Source organism: Apium graveolens, chromosome 2 (genome assembly GCF_009905375.1).
Source record: "Apium graveolens cultivar Ventura chromosome 2, ASM990537v1, whole genome shotgun sequence".
Taxonomy (NCBI): domain Eukaryota; kingdom Viridiplantae; phylum Streptophyta; class Magnoliopsida; order Apiales; family Apiaceae; genus Apium; species Apium graveolens.
The window spans coordinates 104,745,964-104,751,638 of record NC_133648.1 but is presented as its reverse complement, the minus strand read 5'-3'; the positions used below and the strand labels follow the sequence as shown (position 1 = coordinate 104,751,638).

General features: G+C 36.7%; 1 non-coding gene across 1 annotated transcript; it reads left to right on the top strand.

The window, feature by feature from the left end:
* The first annotated feature begins 926 nt into the window (after positions 1-926).
* On the top strand, positions 927-1,033 carry LOC141709608 (small nucleolar RNA R71). The gene has a single exon (XR_012570174.1). It is a non-coding gene; the product is annotated as a small nucleolar RNA R71 (small nucleolar RNA).
* The last annotated feature ends 4,642 nt before the right edge of the window (positions 1,034-5,675 follow it).

Here is a 5,675-nt window from a genome sequence, read left to right as displayed (position 1 = left end):
TATATATAATTAATATATATAATAATTCGGGGTTTTTTCGGATTTCGGGTTCCGATCGGGTTCGGATAGAGTTTCGGATTTCGGATCGGGTTTCGGATCGGTATACCTAATATCCAAATCCAAATATTTCCGGGTTAAAATTAAATCCATATCCAAATCCAAAAAATCGGGTTCGGTAAATCCAAAATTTCGGGTTTCGGATCGGGTATCCGTCAGATCGGGTGCCATCCCTACTAGGGAGTGTACCAGGTTGACGATTTAGCAAGGCATTGGCAATTTGCCTAATTTGATTTTCCAAGGTCTTGATAGAAACCGCTTGGCTCTTGCACATGAGCCTCAACTCTTCCAATTCAGATTTTTCAGTAGACTGTTGCAACTGGAGTTGTTGTCTTGGTGCATATTGCGGTTGCTGAAAACCCGGAGGGTTGTATTGCTTCGCAGCATACTGCTGATAAGGCTGTTGAACCGCACTCTGAGTGTTTCTCCAGCTGAAGTTAGGATGATTGCGGTTGTTGGGATGATAGGTGGCTGGAATAGGCCGCTGCGACCTCTGGAAGTTGCTCATGAATTGAGCTGATTCACTAAAAATAGCATACTGGTCAGTCTCATGCGCACCAGCACAAAGTTCACAGACACTAGTGATCTGATTAACTTTATAATTAGCCAAAGAATCCACCTTCATCGTCAAAACCTTTAGCTGAGCAGCTATAGCAGTAGCTGCATCCACTTCCAGAATTCTTGCTACCTTTCCCTGAGGTAGTCTCTGAGTAGGATTCTGGTATTCATTAGCAGCCATCAGTTCAATCAATTCATAAGCTTCATCGTAGCTTTTAGCCCACAAGGCTCCTCCTGATGCTGCATCAAGCATGGGTCTACAATTAGTACCCAATCCATTATAAAAGCAGTTAATGATCATCTAGTTAGAAATCCCATGATTATGACACTTTCTAAGCATCTCCTTGTAGCGATCCCAAGCCTCACATAAAGATTCTTCAGATTGCTGAGCAAATTGAGTATGTGCATTTCTGATTGCAGCAGTCTTCGCCAAAGGAAAGAATTTAGTTAGGAACTTTTGAGCAAGATCCTCCCATTTGGTGATAGACCCTGGTGGTAGAGAATGTAACCAACACTTAGCTTTATCCCGCAGAGAGAATGGGAAAAGCTTCAAATTGATAGCATCTTCAGAAACTCCATTGAACTTGGAAGTGTCGCAGATCTCGATGAAATCTCTGATGTGCATGTTGAGGTCTTCTGTCGGAGAACCCCCAAACTGAACTGAGTTATGTATCATCTGAATCGTGGTCGACTTGATCTCAAAGGTATTAGCCGAGATGGCTGGTCGGACAATGCTAGACTGAATATCATTAATCTTCGGTTGAGAGTAATCCATCAAAGACTTCAAATTCTCTTCTGGTTTTCCCATTGCAATAAGAGCCTCTTCTTCTACTTTCTCCTCGAAAAGAACTTCCTCGAAAACTTCCTTAGCAACTACAACTTCTTCCTCAGCTTGATCCAGGGTTCTCTTATGAGACCGAGAACGCGTATGCATACACGCTCGCTAGAGTACCTGAAACACACCAAGGAAATAAGTAAGTAACAATGTCCGAGTCAATGAACTTTAACGACGACTGATGATAAACACATAAACTAAAAATTAACACCGAGTCCCCGGCAGCGGGGCCAAAAACTTGTTAGGATGAAAACACGCGCTAATATTCACGCAAATATACGCGATCGCAAGTAATATATAATTATTTCTAGTTCGTTCCCACAGAGACTAGTTTAGGTTAATTTTAATCAATACACTTATACAACAGTGGTATGGTTATTATCCAATGCTAAAACGATTAACAAATTGAGATTTTTTATAACTATAATTAACTAAGAGATTATATTAAAGAATATTAACTAAGAGATTAGAAATGATTGATTAACTATATGACACAGACATGGGTACCTAACTTCATTATTACTTCATTAAATAGCCTTTTTGTTCTTAACCTTAGCATACAATGGTGATGACACTAATCAAATAACACGAAACTGATAAACGCCAACTTTCGTTGCACAGATTCCATACTACCAGACATCCATACAAGAGATAAAAGCTAAAATAGACACCAATTATATTGAGACCCTATATGTCTATAAGATTTGACAACATAACAGTTTAATGCACAGGTTATCAATCATTATTACATAGGGCAAGTAAGATGGTTAAAATTACGTACAAATCATGCATATCAAATACATGAACCTATGCTAGCATGGCAAGTTCTAAACCCCTAAATTCACTTTCGATTCATTAGAGACTAACACGCTATTTTATAAGTCCGTGACGTTCATAAGTCGAATAAGCACAACCAACACTAGGCTATCATACAATCACCACACACTAAGGTATCGAAATAAATTAACTAAAGAAATCCATAAGTAAATCCGCTAGAACACCACGATAACGATTAACCCATAATCAAACTCATCACCAAAGTGGGTTCCGATGAAAGCATGGTATAATAAACGTAGTCTTTATACTGAATAAATAATAAAACCAAGTACGAAACATGAGTATAGGTTCACAAATAAGAAAACTAGCATCCAAAGTTACAACTTGAAACAAAGAATCACAAGAATAAACTAGATCCTCTTCGCCTTGGTTGATTTATATTATACGGTCTTATTACGCCTTCTCTTTAAGCTCTGGTACGTCTTATTATATAAACCATAATAAGTTATGCTTATATAGTAGCCCATGCAGAGTAGAAGTCCAGCTGATCAAAATTAGAGTAGAAACAGGATTCTGTGATCCCGACACGGCTCCGCGCGCGGGTGCGCTGCAAATATTCATCTCGTCGCGGCTGCACGCTACTACAACGCGGGCGTGCTGACTCTCTGAAAAACTACTACTTTTTATTTTCTTGCTGGTTTGAGTTATTATTTTCATGAGCAATCTTCTTGACACCATCCTAACACCAAATTAGCATCAAATCAATGCCAATTCACATGAGTTCCTGATATAAGCCTGAAATGCAAAAACACTACAAAACACATCAAAAACATAAATAACTTGAGTAAACGTCAATCCAAGCCTTTATAGAGCATTTTAAGTGGACATAAATGCCACTTAACAAGCAACCATCAAAATATAGAAGAAGATAATAAATGCACTCCTCCTGACACCGCTCAAGATAATAACATAGCAGTGTTGTGCAACCTTCAACATGTAGAAGAAGATGAAGTAAATGGAAGGGTCATTTAAGAGCCTGTAGTTAACTCACTGCCAATTTCACTTTGCCCTGAACCCCCTCATGACGAGTGTCTTGATACAATTAATTTGTCATCTTGAAAAATTAGGGACAAATATCAAGAGTCTGCTCTTTCAAACTCTTCAGGTTTTAGAGCTGCTCTTCATAATAAGAATACTAATTGTATCCAATGTCCTTCTCGAGACAATTTACTAGGTACAGTAGTGCAAGATCTTAACCATATGAAAATCATGAAAAAAAGAGGCATACCTAGAAAATACTCGAATAGTATCGTCAAAACTTTCTAGTTACCTAAAAAGAAGCAAATAGATAATAAAACTCCCTTCAGTTCTTCCCAGTCGTCGTAAGGAAGCTCAGTTAATCCTAGAGTCTGGTGTATTAATGAGGCTTGAAGTTGTGGGGGACGTGGAGAAGGCTCTCCTCGAAATTGAAAAATCCTTAGATGCTTAATTAGTATCTCTTGCCAATCCATCACTTCTTATTTCAATATATGGATAAGTTTTCTATTTTAAGATGCAACATGAGAGGCCTAAAAGCTTCTCTGTTATTCCCAAACAATCTAAACAAGAATTACAGAAGGGGGTTGAATGGAATTCTGGCTTCTTTTGGATTTCAAGAACAGTTCTTCTACAAATAAATAACCGTGTTTGATTTTGCAATAGTGCAGAATGAAAGTAAAGTAGAAATCAAAACACAAAGCATTTAAATACAAGTATTTAAAAACTTTCTGATGGATTGAACTTTTCCACCAGAGATATATATTAAGTAGAGAACTCTGTGTTACAAAATGTACACAGCTGCTTACAAGTTGAACAACAAGAACAGAGAAATTCTTTACAGATTTCGCCTTATCTATTTCTCTGGTAAATGTTTACTTACTTGGATACTATTCAACTTGCTACCCTTGGTTTATATATCACCAAATTACATGATAAAAAGACAAGATAATAAGACAAACTATTTCTAGTCTAATTACATGCTTCTACACTTCTCTTTCCAGCATCTTTGAATATCTTTTGTTTTAGCATGGAAATGGAAATGCTTCTTTTATTCTCTAAAACCTGAATTAGGCTGCCACATTCCATTTGCATACAATCAACGCATGTGACTGTCAAGTCACTATCAACTGATTTTTTGAATCTGATCATCCATTAAAACTTTAGTACTTTGGTTGACCATCCGTTGAAACTCAGGTTGATCATCCGTTGAGACTTATGTTGATCATCCGTTGAAACTTTATGAATCATCCGTTGAGACTGTATTCTTGACATTTGAATCCATTTCATTTATGCAAGATTATAAGGCATCTGATATTTACAATTAACCATCCTTTCTTGCATATAAATCTAGTAGTCAACATGACTTAAACATTCTTCAACATCTAGATTACTAAGCCATTTCAGTATGCAGAAATGTGCTACTAATCTTATTATACATAAGCTACTCTTTCAACGGATGTTGAATTAATCATCCGTTGAAAGTTACAAATTTCACTTAACTAAAATCTACTAAGTGTTTTATTCAAGGTATCATCAAGTACACAATATATTCCTAACAATCTCCCCCAATTTATGTCTACTGGAATTGTAGCTATAAATTAAGAGAAACTTGATGATAACAAAACACTTTATGAATACATAATGAATAAAGTAGATTAAAAATTACAAGTGCTGCAGTTTATTAAAAAATCTCACAAAAAAGATTTGTAGAGTGTCTTACAGATCATTTTCAAGGTGCTCCTCTAGACTGAGCAAATTTAGATCATTTCCTTGATGGCCTTGACTGCTTTCCCAGCTTCACATAATTCTCTTCAATCTGATATTGGAGTTATCTGAAAAATTCTGATTCATACTCATTTGTTAGATCCAGCTTTTCTTGTATTTTCTTGAGAGTTTCATTATTTGCAATCTTTAGCTGGTCTTCCAATCTGAAGAATCTTTTAATATATTTTTCATCCTTGAACTCCATAATCCAGTATGGCCTCAAATGCACCCTATCTCCATTGAAAGGAATTGTCAATACTCTTGGGAGTGTATTTGGTCCTCTCCAACTATTCCTTATCTCCTCAATCTTGTTTAGTACCATTTTCTTGGCAACTATATTAAATCCAAAGTTTTTCTTGATTGCAGAGAATATGGTCAACAAAGTGGAATAACCTTCATTGAGAATTCTGTGAAGTGTCCATGTAATCATTTTACCACCCTTGTACCTGAAGACTAGAATCTCTGGAAGGTGCTTGTAGGAATCAATAGATCTGACTTCTTCTAGCTCATCCAGATAGAGATTTATGTCAGAAAATTCTTTGATGTCACATATGTAGAGTTGATCTCCCTTGTTGATATTAGGTTTAGGTTTGGCCACTTGCTTGGATTCAAGCTTGAAGGCTTGACTGTTTTGACTACTCTTTCT